The sequence below is a fragment of the Osmia bicornis genome, unplaced genomic scaffold (genome assembly GCF_907164935.1).
Source record: "Osmia bicornis bicornis unplaced genomic scaffold, iOsmBic2.1, whole genome shotgun sequence".
Classification (NCBI taxonomy): domain Eukaryota; kingdom Metazoa; phylum Arthropoda; class Insecta; order Hymenoptera; family Megachilidae; genus Osmia; species Osmia bicornis.
This window is the reverse complement of record NW_025791318.1, coordinates 867,316-884,232: the sequence shown is the minus strand read 5'-3', so window position 1 is coordinate 884,232 and position 16,917 is coordinate 867,316. Positions and strand designations below refer to the sequence as shown.

General features: G+C 39.8%; 1 long non-coding RNA gene across 1 annotated transcript; it reads left to right on the top strand.

Annotated features, from left to right (window-relative positions):
- The first annotated feature begins 6,451 nt into the window (after window positions 1-6,451).
- LOC123988973 lies at window positions 6,452-8,777 on the top strand. Its single transcript, XR_006830358.1, has 4 exons — window positions 6,452-6,969; window positions 7,044-8,137; window positions 8,207-8,333; window positions 8,414-8,777. It is a non-coding gene; the product is annotated as an uncharacterized LOC123988973 (long non-coding RNA).
- Window positions 8,778-16,917: the final 8,140 nt, after the last annotated feature.

Here is a 16,917-nt window from a genome sequence, read left to right as displayed (position 1 = left end):
ACCTGGGGACGCGCCACGTCGGGGTATCACCTCCCCGCCTATCCTGGACAACCAGGTAGGTTCGTGGAACCTAACCTAACCTAACCTAACCTAACCTAACCTTTTTTTTTTTTTTTTTTTTTTTTTTTTTTTTTTTTGTTTAAATAGAAGAGGAAAATGCCTTTATGCACGCGCGGGTTGTCCCCCATTCACTCTATTCGGCTGGTGAGGGCCCGGGCAGTGTGGGACTCGTATCCCCTGAAGGGGGGCCTGGCGCCCATTGGTGAGGGCAAACCCAAAGAGGCAACCCAGAAGGGGCAACCTGACAGCCCTACCCTAAAGGGTGGGCTCAAAAATAAGGTCACAGCCCAGAAGGGGCGACCTAGCGGCGCCCAGAAGGGGCATCCGCGGCCTGATACACTACCCACTAAAAACCTCTCCCCTAACGTAGGCCGCCAGAACCGTTTCATCCTTTGGGGATATATAACATGAACCAACGATAGCCGCAACGGCGCTTCGGCTCCCTAGCTTACATCGACGCTTTCGTCCACCCTCAATCCGCCATGCGCACAATCAAGCTATAAGGGATTGAGGATCCACGCCGTTACACCTCCGATCAAGCGGTAGGATATTTTCAACCTGTACGATAAAGCACAGGATTTTTCTTCGGCCACGACCAGGAACCGGAGGATACACTCAACTCGACGGGTGGTCGCGCCATCCATTCACCAGCCTGCAAATGCGAGGTCAGGGCTTGTTCTTCGACCCGACCAGGAACCGGAGCACGTCCGCTCGACGGGTGATCGCGCCATCGGCAACGGTCAGCAACGGGGGGATATCCTCAGGGATCACACCAACCCGCACTGACTGTGCCTTCTCTTCACCAGCCTGCCGTAGCGAGGTCAGGATAGCTTTCTCTTCGGCCACGACCAGGAACCGGAGGATACTCAACTCGACGGGTGATCGCGCCATCGGCAACGGTCAGCAACGGGGGGATATCCTCAGGGATCACACCAACCCGCACTGACTGTGCCTTCTCTTCACCAGCCTGCCGTAGCGAGGTCAGGAAAGCTTTCTCTTCGGCCACGACCAGGAACCGGAGGATACACTCAACTCGACGGGTGATCGCGCCATCCATTCACCAGCCTGCCGTAGCGAGGTCAGGAAGCTTTCTCTTCGGCCACGACCAGGAACCGGAGGATACACTCAACTCGACGGGTGATCGCGCCATCCATTCACCAGCCTGCGAATGCGAGGTCAGGGCTTGCTCTTCGGCCACGACCAGGAACCGGAGGATACCCAACTCGACGGGTGGTCGCGCCATCCATTCACCAGCCTGCAAATGCGAGGTCAGGGCTTGCTCTTCGACCCGACCAGGAACCGGAGCACGTCCGCTCGACGGGTGATCGCGCCATCGGCAACGGTCAGCAACGGGGGGATATCCTCAGGGATCACACCAACCCGCACTGACTGTGCCTTCTCTTCACCAGCCTGCCGTAGCGAGGTCAGGATAGCTTTCTCTTCGGCCACGACCAGGAACCGGAGCTCCTGCTCAACGGGTGATCGCGCCATGTCTTCACCAGCCTGCAAAGCGAGGTCAGGAGCTTTCTCTTCGGCCACGACCAGGAACCGGAGCTCCTGCTCAACGGGTGATCGCGCCATGTGTTCACCTGCTTAACAGGGCTTGCTCTTCAACACGGCCAGGAACTGGGACATCCACTTCCCAGTTGGCCGTGCCATATCTTCGTAGGCTGCAATCCTCGATGACTTGTCCCATACACACTTTACACTCACGTGCACAGACGCTTAAACACTCACACGCTCATGATAAGCATGAGCATAAAGCAACAAAATAATAATAAATAATAAATAATAAATGATAAATGATGAATAATGAATAATAATCCATGAGCCCATGAAGCCCATGGATAGGTGGACCCATAGACGGACCATGAAGATGACAGATGAATGCAAGCATAATTGAACATGATGATTATTAAACATAACTGAATAACAGATTCACAAAATACCACAAGGAATCAACATATATATGCATCCAGTGCAACAATGCAATTAATGAAAAGTCAAAAGGAACAGATAAGAAACCGTTAAAATAAGGAAAGAAAGAAACAGTAACAGTAAACAGTAATAATCAGTAATAAACAAACAAGTAAGCAAGTAATGAATAAATAAATAAATATATAAATATAAACATATATACATATATACACACACACACACACACACACATGAGAACATTTGAGAACACATTTAAGAACATGCGAACATGTGAACGGAACATAGGATGCATAGTACTAGAGTAAGCAAGCGAGCACATGTGAACTCGGCATAAAAGGCAAGCCAAGCATATAACCAACAAAACCTCTAAAAGCTGGAACGTCAAACATACGGCCAAGTAACCAATCAGCAGGAAATGAAATGAATAGTAAACAGTAAAGAGTTTTAACATTTAGTACCAACACACAATACAATTAAAATGAAAATGAATGTAGACCAAGGATGTAAAGAATGTAAATAAAGAAAAGATTATAGACAACAGATAGCAGATACCAGTCATAAGAGATGAGGTAAACACAAACGCTGATAATTATTGTCAGCAGTAAAGGGCAATAAAACATAACCAGAAACAACAGATTCTGATGCACAGTAGACACATGCATCACCACATTGAAGAGACAAGATCACCATGAAGAAAGAAAGGGTCGTCAAGTAGCATAATGAGTAAATGCATGTATGTAATGAATGAATGCATGCGTGAGGAATTCCTTATAATCATCTATTAAAATTATCAAGATGAATTACAGATAATAAGATAATAAGAATTGAACTGAGAGCTCATATGAAGTGGTCGAGCCAGCGAAGCTGGGAATCCCTCCTGCGAGGTCCAGCTACCCAAGACAACCAAAATAGTATAAATTAAAGTCCATCAAGATTGTGATCAGACTGTGCTACGTGTAACCAACAACCCTGCAATGAACAAATGTGCTTAGAAGACGAGCTACATAAAACTTGAGCAGGCCCATTAATGGTGCTAACGCCAATCGTATACAATACATAATATATTCCTATCCTGTCAATTAATGGGAAAAGCACCATCTTCAAAAGGGGAAGATCGGCTAAAAATAAAAGCAGAAAGAAGAAAGAAGAAATATATGGTGAGCATAATGTAACACTAACAGTTGAAATTACTGTTCGGGACCATTGAAACTACTTAAATCTGCTTGCAGGAACGTTACCCACAACCGTGACCTCAAACTTGATTAACAAGCAAAGATGGTGAAGAAACAATCAAATCATCACATGCAGGCAATGAACAACAATTAAATTATTACATTATTAATTATCTTTAGCAAATCATCAATAAATAAAGGCAAATAGCAATATATATCCTATAACATGAATGATGGTGAACATAATAGGAAGAGATAGACTATTACCATCAGAAAGTGAGATGTTAATATTAAACCGTGAACAATAATATTAATCTGTTTGCAGGAAACCTTTACGCCAGCCAATAAAGTGGAGGCAAAACGTAGCAATTAATAGGAGAAGAAAATCGGAGAGGAAAATACCCATCTGTCATAATATGAGAAGCAACATGAGACGTATATCAGCCTAAAACATGGAGCAGATCAAATCAATGTAAATAGTTATAAATTGCGTATATATATTGTTACTGAATTATCATACCGCTCCGATAAGTATGATATTAAATTTAAGTTAATACTGATACAGATAAAGTGAATCAATGTAAATCAATGTAATACAGCGCGTGTTAAACAAAACTAATCAAATAATAAACATCGCATACTACTGTAATGTTCCTAACCCAAATATGGAAGTAGAAGAAAACTAATCTCTGATATGAAGAAAATAGATCAAAATTTATTGTGTACGTATGTATTTATATATGTAGCAAACATGCCAAATTTAATTAATTTAACAATTTAATAAAGTATACTAATGTAGATAGCTAATTAAACTCCTCATATTATAGTCAATTTAAATAATACAATTCCATTAAGACCCCTTTTATTCCCAATTAATAGAGAAACATATGGAAAACATATGAGTACCAAAACCAACCCAGACATTGTTATAAGAAGTTCAAATGAGATCCACCGTCCAGAAAATCAGGAATTTAAGAAAATTTGAGGAACCGTGATGCATATGTGTACATATGTATAGAAAACAATAAAGACATTATATCATGCAAGAAAGAAAGACTACTGCAGCGTATGCCTCTCTGAGCACCCACCATATCAACTAATACTAAACTAACACTAACACTTTCCAAATCAAAATCAAAATTAGAATTGCAATTAAGATAGGATAATGTACAAAAGATTGCATAAAGTACTATAAATATTCAAATCTCACAAATCCATCATCCGTCACAGCTGTACTGGAATTACGTTAGCCATAACATGCAGAACATTGTCCTGAAGGGGTATGAAAAGCTACAAATGAGCAGTGGGCGATATTACAAACACGAATCCTGAACATATATTTGGAGAAAGAAGTTCCTGAAGCATGTCAGAATGACCCAAAAGGAATATAAAATAAAGCAAGGAATAAAGAATATAGAGCATATAGAATATAGAATATAGAATATATAATCACAGCAGGTACGGTGAATAAACAAGCACATATTAATAATCAGAATCACGTCATTTAATTCAATGCAATTCAATACATTATGCCATATGCCACTGTTAGTCACCCTGTACACTTATTTACTCAATTATAATAATATAATATAAGATAAGAAGTTAATTATATAATAATAATATAATACACTACAATACAATCTAGCGCATAGTGCTAACTAAGTATGGCTTAATACACTAATACACCTCAAATAACCGGATGCAATCCAAGGTCTGGGATAATAATATAATATAGTATATAATACATTCAATATCTAATTTGATCATAAATTGATTGTAACCTAAACGTGTATTGTAGATTGAAGATTGAAGATTGAAGATTGAACGTAGTAAGCATAAATATTAACCTAACCATAAAAATAAAATAAAAATATAAAATATAAGGATATAAATATGATAAAATACAAATACAAATATGAACATGATATAATAATATAATATAATAATATAGTAATTGTATATAATATATATATAATATAATGCATAAAACTAAGCAAATAAGCAAATAATAGTACCACTTTAACAAATACACTGCAACGCGTCTCAATGTAGCATACTGGAACACGCACTGTCACGGCAATCACGTCCGCACGTTCAAATTAGAAAGTTCAATTGATTTAGCTTAATTGAAACTTATCCCTTATCACTTCGTACCACATCACATCACAGATGACCGATGACCATGACCATGTCAACTAAGATAGGAAGTAAGATAGGAAACCGGGGAAAGTAAAAGCAAAGAACGTAACCATGAACCTAAAGAATATAGATACCAAACGTTTATAAAATTCCCCAGTTCATACCACAATAACCATCAGCCATCATCAAATTAACCGTCAAACCATCAAATTAATCAATTAACAATTAATTACAGAGTATATAAATATTCAAAAGCGAAAAGCGAAAATGCCTCACAAACTTTCAATAAATCACCACAATGAAACCGGAAGTAAAGTACATATGAGAGGTAATGTTAGCAAAACGCATCGTAAGTAAAGCTCGCAATACTGCTCGAAGATAAGCCGCAAAGCTATCCATAGTCGGCAACTACCGCAGCACCAAAGATGTTACCATTCGCAGATATACCATCTACCATATGATACTCGGCCGTTCACTCCGTAACGATTGTCGGCACACAAATTATCAGTCGCACAGTGGTTACCTACCACGCGCCAGTTATCCGCTAGACAGTTACCGACTATAGACCTTTCCATCATGCAGCCGCACAATCCTAGGAATCATGCTTATCATCAAGCTTACCATCAAAAAATAAGTCTGATATACGACGCTTATTCGCGAAAGATATAGGTAATTATACTCAGACAAAAAGCAACAAGTTGAATTTCAAGACGGGCCGAGGTCAAAATAAATCCATTAGCCCATTAACTGAGTCAAGCTGCGATTATTATTTATTATGTAAATCATTTATGAACTAAAATAAATATAAATATAAATATCGATATGAATATAAATATAAACATAATTTGAATATAAATTATAAAGAAAGTGAACCTACCATAAAGCTAGATTAAGCCAGATTAATAACAATTATGGAAGAAGTAACCCATATAAACCCGCAGATTGCGCGGAGTGCAGGCACATTGCGCAAGCACATTATCGCGACGCAGAAAACAAATTGTGCAAAATACCGAAAATAAGGAAAACAACCGCCAAGGAAAGAAAGGCCGAATAAATAAATAAACTAGAATAAACAAACAAATAACATAAGACACTTAACCAAATAAATAAATCAAGATGAAATCAGAATCAAAATAAATCAGAATAAAATAAAATCAAACAACGCATGTAACAACGCATGTAATCAAGTAAATCTCATACAACCAACAAGCACACAACTAAATAGTATTAACTAATACTAATTTACGGAATAAATAAAATAAAATAAAATAAAATAAATTAAATCAAAAGAAATCAAGAAAATAGAGAAAATGTAGGGTGCAAACTGTAAAGTGAAATGCGTAAGCAGAATAACCAGCACAATATACTGTATTATAAACCGTAATATAAACAAAATAAAGAATAAGATACCGTGAAGTTACAGTGAAGTTAATTTCGAAATAATATAACCATAGATAATATAAACCATAGAACAGCCACCTTCAAAGATGTCAGGTGACAGAATTTACAGAGATATAACCTTAACCCTAACCCCTAATGTGTCAAAACAAGGATGTCAACAGGAAGCAAGAACAGTGTAAGAAGACTCGTTAGGGATAAGAAGAACAAATTACCAATTAAGGAACCCTGATTGCCAACTCAAGGACAGGAAACAAGCAAGGTAAATAAAGATTGTGGCAACGCACAATAAACATGAAAAGCACAACTGAATAACATGCACATTAATTCCTACAGAAAGGCACTGTCACCCTTTTGTGAAAGGGCTACGCAATACCAATGCCAGGGAGAGACATCATGAATTAATTGAATTAAAGAATATCGAAGAAGAATCAAAATATCCAAGGATATATAACAGGCGACAAATCAAGAAGGCGACAGGAAATGAAATAAAATAGTGGTAGTCAGTGATAACGTGACACAATTAAATTAAAATATAAAATATATATGTATTAAATGTATTAAATATAGAATAACCGCATAAAAGTAAACATAAATATGTTAATATAATCTACAAAACTTTGTACCACCATGAACATACAATTAGACTAAATCATAACAATAGCTTCAATTCAATTTAATTCAGAAGAAGAACAAATGAGAGAATGAAAGAATGAATGAATGAACCACTGATCAGTGAAGTTATTAATTCAAGAAATTAAATAATGTAGTAAATAGGAAAGCGTTAAGGATAAAGTGAAAGCCGTGACCACCATAAATAATAAAGTAACGCAGTGTGATACAATGCAATGTGACGTCATATAACATAAAACAAATGAAATATAATGAAATAGAATACAAAATTCAAGAAGTGGGCTCACTAAAATATAACTGTGAAGATTATTAATGAAATACTCTATTCCTTTACACAAGTAAATTATAAGTTAAATTGTGAGCGGTATTTGGTGAATGATAAATGGTCATGTCAATGCAAATGCAAATAGAACCGATTATTGCATGACATTTCAAAAAAGTGGGTAAATAGCAAATAAATCAAATCAAATGTAGACTGCGTAGTTCAATTAACGCTGTGCTACTGTATAGTGTAGAGATAAATAAATAACTCAACAAGTAGAGTATTAAAAACTAACATTTAAAATGGTGAATTAAACAGAAACCATGCACCTTCAAAGCACTTGAATAGACAAAACCATTCAGCATCACAGAAAAATAACAAAATTAAGATAAATTAAAATAAATTAAGATAAAGTAAGATAAAGATAAATCAAGTCAAATCAAATCACCAACTTCAGCTGATCAGAGTGGATGAATGGATGAATGGATCAAGGAAGGAAGAGAGAAACAGCAGAATACCAGCAAGTACAAGTAAGGTAAAGTAGAAAACCATTAAAAGTAAAATCAGTGATGTGATAACGCATGACAAAGACAATTATTTACAGAATCACAACCCCAATGTGTCAAAGCAGTATCAAAACCAGCATGCAAGGACTAGTTAAACGAAATAACAAATAAGAGAGCTGAATTGCAACTGAAAAGGAAAAGAAAAGGAGAAAGAAAGGAAACAAGGTAAGGTAGTTGCAACATACTATAAACAACAGAAATAACCCATACTTGTGACATGAATATTAAATTAATTGCATTTACAGAAACAGCCCATCGTCATGGAAGAGCAACATTATGACCAGAGAGAGACATCATGGATAAATTGAATTAAAGAATATCAAGAACATCAAAATGTCCAATGAATATCAAGAATGCACAGGCAAATCAAAAACCAATCAACCAATCAAAACCAAATCAAGAAGCGATAATGAAATAAGTAAATAGCAATAACAGTGATAATGTGGCACAGATAAATTAATATATATAAGTATAAGTATATTAAATTATAGAATATAGAATAAAGAATAACCATATGGAAATAAATCATAAATATATTAATACAATCTACAGAACTACAGAACTTTGTACCATCATGAGTTAAATAAATAAACTAAGTCATAACAATTACTTTAATTCAATTCATTTCAGAATAAATGAACATTGACAGAGTAGAATAAAAGAATGAACAACTAAACAATGAAGTAGTCAATTAAAGATACTAAATGAGCTAAGTAAGGCAATAGTTATTCAGTCATAAGTCATAAAGTACAAAATGAAGGCAGTAACCAACATAATATAAATAATGTAATCACATAATATAATGTAAAACAAAATGGAATATACTAAATAGGATACGAAATACAAGAAATGAATTCAATAATATATAACCATAGAATTTATTAACTACAACACCCTATTTCCTCAGCAAGGTACATTATAAGCTAAATTATAAATTATAAATGATAAATGGTGAATGACAAATGCTCATGTCAATGCAAATGCGAATAGACCTAATTATTAAATGACGTTTCAAAATAAAGTAATTAAAGCGACAATTAAGCCAGATAAATTATAAAGTACGTAGTTCAATAAGCACTACACCAGTATATAGACTGTATAAATAATAAGCGAATAAGTAAATAAATAAGGATACTTAAATAACAAGATTATAATAAAATCACGCACAATCAAGCATTTGAATAGACAGAACCACTTTGTCATCACAGAAAGCGAATTAAAGCAAGATAAATAAATCATATTCATTAACTTTAATTGACCAGAACTGAGCAGAATTAATGAGAGAATGAACAATGAATGAATGAATGAGACGGTTAAGGAGCTGAAAGATTAAGAGGAATAAAGAAGGTAAGAAGGCGTGAATAAAAGAAATGAACAAGCATGAAAGCATGAAAACATGCAAACATGAAAACATGAAAACATGAAAACATGAATGTGATAAAATTGTAAGTAAAGGAAAGGAAAGGAAAGTGAATGTGAATGAACACCCACCACCTAACAATAAACTACACAAAACAGACTACGCCAAGAGCACAAAACAATCACAATCAATCACTCATCACGCAACACTTTAAAACAATCATACTGATACTGAAATAAAACTAAAACAAAACCGAAACCGAAACTGAAACTGAAACTGAAACTAAAAGAAAAACAGTTAATAGTTAATAGTTAATAACAAAACCCGGATTGTTCAATTCATTCATTTAAGCATATTACACTGCTGCTTCGTCCAAATATAAAATGAAATGAAAATAAAAGAAAATGAAAATGAAAATAAAAGAAAATGAAATGAAAATAAAAGAAAATGAAATGATAATGAAAATGAACTTGAACTAATCAACGAAACAGCAATGCAAGCCAAGTAAACCATGAACACACATTATACACTGACATAAACCATTGATAACCGATAATTAACCGGTAAGATTCACAAAACAAAATAAAAGAACAACACCGGCAATGCAATAACAGTGGAACGATAAATGAATTGAACAATGAAATAACGGAACAAGATGTAGATTGCGCAGATTTATTAAGCACATTATATATTATATAATTATATCGTTGCGATTAAATAAATAATAAATAAAGAAAGAGACGTCAATGATACAGAATAAAATAAACAATAATCAATATTACGCGAGTTGCACAAATCATCAATGCACATCACCCCACCGTATTTAATAAATAAATAAATAAATAACTAACAAATAAATAAATAAATAAGTAAATGAACAAATAACACAGAATAACACAAAAATACAAAACGGAATGAAATATAACTGTATAATGGACGGCGAACGGTGAAGAAGATATACACCATAAACAATAGAATAATAAAATAATAAATCGAACATGAAAATAAATGAAAATAGAAATAAAATAAAATAAAATAAAATATACGTAGAATAAACACGTTAAAATGACAGATAGAATAAATGGAAAGGCTATGCCTCGAACAATCACCGAAAAACAAGATAATATAATCGATTAATCGAAAAATCGAACAATCGAATGTATTAATAAACGAAAATAATTAAATAATACAGCGGGGTAACGTGCCAGTCAAACACATGCAACCAAATAGTAATAATAAATGGATCAATATTAATAATACTAATAATAACAAAAGATCGAAAGAAAAAAAAAAAAAAAAAAAAAAAAAAAAAAAAAAATATCGAAAAATATCGACGCACTTTCACATAAATCACTTAATAAATCATCGCAATAAACGTTAAACAAATGAATAAAAACGCAATAAAAGATTAAAGATTAAAGTAATACGTCACCAAACCGTTGACCTAGTTTCTCATCGTCTGTCCTCTTCTACCCAAGGCCCTGGCCGCGCGTGCAGCCGTCTGTCTTTCTTCAACTACGGCGGCCATCTTGCGAACCTGTCAGTTCCTGCATGCTTTCATTAACCAAGTTAATCACAAATTAATCATAAAATCACTCAAAAAACACGGAATCACACCACGAAACGTTCTTAATAAACGAGAATTGTTCTTAAATAATGTCAAATGTTTATAATTAACGCCCCGCACAACGGAAATACGACGTCAAACTGCCGTGTAACACGCACACCACGTTTTCGATGATTATTAATTAATTAATACACTATTTAACTGAAAAACGACACATTAGCACTTCCGAACATATAATAAAATGATTCTAGCAAAAAACGCGAATATCTAAGCAACTATCCACCGCGTTGCAAATCTGACCGCGGAGCGACCACGAAACACGTCCGCTCTCCTCGACGCGTCGAGCGGGAATCCCAACCTAACCTAACCTAACCTAACCTAACCTAACCTAACCTTTTTTTTTTTTTTTTTTTTTAATAAGAGAGGAAATGCATTTGCGCACGCGCGGGTTGTTCCCTCATTCACTCTATTCGGCTGGTGAGGGCCCGGGCAGTGTGGGACTCATACCCGCCCTGAGGGGGCAGCCTGGCGCCCGTTTGGTGGAGGCAAACCCAAAGAGGCAACCCCAGAAGGGGGCAACCTGGCAACCCGACCCCGAAGGGTGGGGTTTAGCCCAAGAGTAGGTCACAGCCCAGAAGGGGCGACCTTGAGCAGGTAGTCCAGAGGGGACAGTCCTGCGGCTGGATATACTACCCACTAAAACCTCTCCCCTGTGTGGGCCGCCAGTACCTATTCATCCTTTAGGATATCTAACAGGTTACCAACGTAGCCACAACGGCGCTTTGGCAATTCAATGCATTTCGCATTATTCCGTCCTCCCGCAAAAAACGCCATGTAACATGGGGCATCTGCGGATCCACGCCGTTGCACCTCCGATCTAGCGGTAAGGACATTTTAAACCTGAGAAATACACGCAGGAATTTTTTTCAGCAACGGCCGGCACCGGGGCATCCTCCAGGATCGCGCCTTCCCGGCGTGACCGCGCCACTCTTCGCCTGCCTAGTGCTACCAGGACAGGGGTTGTACTTCAGCACGGCCAGGACAGGGACATCGTATCTCCACAGTTGACCGTGCCCCTCTTCGTCCTCCTGGTGGGTTGATATTGATGATGTGGCTTTTCCTAGATGTCATCACGCCCACCTGACCTGCCACGAGGACAGGCCGTTTTTCTTCAGCAACGATCGGCACCGGGGCATCCTCCAGGATCGCGCCTTCCCGGCGTGACCGCGCCACCTCTTCGCCTACCTAGCACTAATGCCAGGACAGGGGTTGTACTTCAGCACGGCCAGGACAGGGACATCGTATCTCCACAGTTGGCCGTGCCCCCTCTTCGTCCGCCTGGTAGGTTGCTGATGATGTGCCTTATCCCTGAGGTCATCACGCCGACCTGCAGAGGCAGGAACATATTTTTCTTCGACAACGGTCGGCACCGGGGGGATATCCTCAAGGATCACACCATCCCGGCGTGACCGCGCCACCTCTTCGTACGCTGCAACCCTCGATGACATGTCCCATACATGCTTTACACAAACACTCAAATGCTCACTCACTCATGATAAGCATGCTTTGAATGTCACATGATGCAGTGAATGCGACAATCTAACAATCTGACTATCTATCTATCTGTCTACAGTGAATGAAGAATAATAACCCATGAGCCCACGGGGCCCATGAATCCCATGATTAGAACAGCCCATAAACAAACAATAAACAAACAATAAATGTACGATAAAATAACAACTAAAAGCCAAAATAAAGTAAAGTAAAGTAACAGCTGACAGATGCATACAATGAATACAATAGTGAATAATAAACAGTAAATAATAATCAATAATCAATAATAATAAACGTAATAAACATAATAAACATAATTAAACGCGATTAAGGTGATTAAATAATAAAAGAAATTGAGGAATTAAGAAAATAAGAATAAAGAATTTAAAAATAAAGAAAGAAATAAAGAAAGAAAGAAAGAAATAAATGTGCTGTAATGTACACACAAACATAGCCACACAGTGTAGTGCACAGTAAATGAACCAGATTACCACCAGATTACCACTCAAATATGACTGTAACAATCATTCCCCTCCATCACCACTACTTTTACAAGCTATTGATTTATCAATTGCAAACGATAAATGATTATGTCCATGCAAACGCAGACAGAAAGCAGAGATTGATAACGAATTGTGTATAAAGATGGATAGGTAAAAGACAATAATAAATCAAATCAAATGTAAGTCGCATGGTTCAGTTAGACACCATACTACTACATAACTCAGGAGTAAATAAGGAATAAGCAATGATTAAGTAGAATATTTAAATCTTTTAAATCTTTAAATTATAACGGAATCCACACACCATCAATGTTTGCGAGTTCACGTGGGCAGCGAGGTCAGAAATAATTGAGGCACACTTTGCAACAAACACTCGTTTATTGCGCGTCAAAATAGTCAACCAGTTTAACAAACACAAAGACAACGTGAAACAATCACAGCGCGTGGTCTGAATGTACAATAGTAATACGTGGACGATGCGTGGTCAATGAATAATACACCGAAAATGCGTGGGCAATGCGCGGTCTAAACTTTACACTTGAAAGTAATCGCGTGGACACTGCGTGGTCTATACTTGTTAAATTAACAACGAGGTCGTAACTTGATGCGTATCGTGAGCGTGGGCAACTAGCGACGTGCTTACACTGAAGCGTACGATCAAGAAGAAGGAAATCGATGATGGCGTCGATTACGCCGGTTACGGCGTAGAGAGGGGACCGCGTGGACAAAGTGGGCCCGAGAGGTGCTGCCGCTATCGGTAACGACGCACCAACGAACTATTTTCGCTGCCAACTTCGTCACGCTGCGTGTACGTGGGGAATTTCGCCAACATTTCCCCCCGGCCATCAGCGACTGGTCGATGATGTGATCTGCGTGTCCGAGTTGTCCTGAGAAGGCTGATGTAGAATGGCCAGCTTGGCGATGGGCCGCGTGAGCGTCGTGGTGGCCGTCTTGAGCTCGACGACTCTGGTCAATCCGTCCTTGCCTGGTAGGAGTTTGAGAACTCGAGCCATGGGCCATTTTCCTGGGGGCAAGCGTTCATCAGTAATAAGAACAAGAGTGCCTACCTTGATCTCATTTGACGGGTGATGCCACTTCGAGACTGCTTGGAGTCGTTGAAGATACTGCGTGGACCAGAGCCTCCAAAATTGTTGGAGACGCTGCTGCAGAAATTGCCACCTTGACAATCGGTTGACTGAGACGTCGAGAAGAGTAGGCTCTGGCACTGCGTTGAGCGGCGATCCGATCAGGAAATGTCCTGGTGAGAGGGCTGAGAGGTCGTCTGGATCATCGCTGAGTGGTTCCAACGGTCTTGAATTGAGGATGGCTTCGATCTGCGCGAGCAATGTTATTGATTCCTCGAACGTCAGCAAAGCATCTCCAATCGTCCTCTTCAGATGGAATTTGAGAGACTTAACCACCGCCTCCCATTTTCCACCCATGTGTGGAGCGGCAGGAGGGTTGAAGTGCCACTGTGTACCATCCTTGGCGAGTAGAGCTGCGAGGTCTTGATTTTCGCGTGTGCTGTCGTTGAACTGCTTTCTGCAACTGGTGCGTCTGCTCCTTGGAAGTTGGTGCCGCAATCTGAGTAGAGAGAGGCTGCAGTTCCTCTCCTTGCTGCGAATCTGCGATAGGCTGCGATGAACGCGTCGGCTGAGTAGTCGGTGACAACTTCCAGATGAACAGCTGATGTTGCGAAACAGACGAATACACAAATCCACCCTTTCTGCGTCTTGGCTCCTCTGCCTTTCCAAGTCTTCAGCGTGAGCGGTCCTGCGTAGTCCACCCCTGTGTGGGTGAACGGGCGTGATGGAGTGACCCGACAAAGAGGTAGTTGGCCCATCAGTTGATGGGCACGGATCCCCCTCTGCCGAGCACACTTCACACACCTCAGGATATGCGTTTTCACTGGAGCTCGTCCACCGAGAATCCAGTAGCGTTGTCTGAGAAAGGCGAGGGTGGACTGAGTACCTCCATGCATGGTCTGACGATGTGCGTGGTCGATGAGCAGTGCAGAGAGTCGTGAATCACGAGGCAGAATAACAGGATGTTTGCCATCGTGAGAGAGTTCTGAATGTTGGAGGCGTCCGCCTACCCTGGCGATTCCCTGATGGTCGAGGTAAGCGGTGAGCCTCGTGAATGGATGAGTGGTTGGAAGAGTTGTTCCCTTGGCGAATGCAGCGAGTTCGTCTTTGAAAAATGCGGATTGCGTGGCCTGAATCCAGTAGAGTCTGGCCCTTTCCATATCAGCTGCCGAGATAGAATGCGTGGGCGAAGCGTCCTTTCGTTTGAACAGCTTGTCCACGAATTTGAGGCAAAGAGCGGTGATTCTGAGTAGTCTGTGAAAGGAAGAATATTTATAGATCAGTTCCCATGAATATTCTTTTACTGCGTTTGCCGTGTGGAGTGCAACGACAGCACGAGCTTCTAGGGCGCCCAACTCGTCTGCGTCAACACTGGTCTGCTTGGGCCATGAGTTCTGTGGTTGCGCGATCCACGGTGGTCCCGTCCACCAAAGCGTGTGCTGTTGAAGCTGTTCTGTCGTCATGCCTCTTGACGCGCAGTCAGCTGGATTCGATGATCCTGGTACATGCCTCCAGTGAAAGTTCTGCGTGATCTCCTGGATCTGGATTACCCTGTTGCGAACGTAATCCTTCCATTTGGAGGGGTGCGTTTTGATCCATGCCAGCGTAACTTCTGAGTCCGTCCACAAAAATGTTTGAGAGACGGTCATGTTCAAAGTAGCGTGAACATGCCGTATCAGTTTAGAGAGTAGCAGCGCTGCTGTGAGCTCCAACCTCGGGATGGTTAGACGTTTGAGTGGTGTCACTCGCGTTTTCGAGCAGACGAGAGAAACTTGGGTACCCGTGAACGGTGCGTGTACGACGAGATAGACGACGGCTGCCATCGCGAGGACTGATGCATCAGCGAAGCCATGAAGTTCAACTGTAGACGTGGTCGTGGTGTTGAACCATCGAGGGATGGAAAGCTTGGCCAAGCTGGTTAAATCTTCCCTGATGCATAACCATCGTTGAGTGATGTGAAGCGGCAGAATGTCGTCCCAACTGAGTTCCTGTAACCAAAGCTCTTGAATAAGAATTTTGGCTCTGATAATTACAGGTGCAACAAAACCGAGTGGATCAAAGAGTTGAGCTACTTCGGAGAGAATGAGGCGTTTTGTAAATTGCGTGCGTTGCGTAGCTGATATGGTCGAGAAGTTCAGCGTGTCCTGATGTGGAATCCATTTAATTCCGAGAATTTTGGTTGCGCAGTCGTCGAATGAAATTGCTGCGTTGGTCTGTTCTGGTGCGAGGTCTTCTAGCAACGATTTGCTTGTGGAATGCCATTTTGCGAGTGGAAATCCACCCGCTTGACACAACTGCGTTAGCTGATTTGCAACGTCCTGTAGATGTTCTGCGGTGTCTGCGCCACCAAAAATGTCATCGACATACCTGCCATTTTTGATGGGTTCCACGGCAAGGGGATATTTCGACCCTTCGTCATCAGCGAGTTGCAAGAGTGTTCGGACAGCCAAGTACGGTGCAGCTTTCGTTCCGCACGTGACCGTGGTCAGCTGGTACTGCGTTTCTTTCTGCGTGTCATCAAGCCAGAGTATCTGCTGCAAGCTCCAGTCGTCTGGATGCACCTTAATTTGTCGGTACATCTTCGTGACGTCAGTTGCAAACAGATGTTTGTATCTTCGTATCCAAATGAGAAGATCTGCGATATTCAGCATCAGATTTGGACCAGTATGTAGAAGATCGT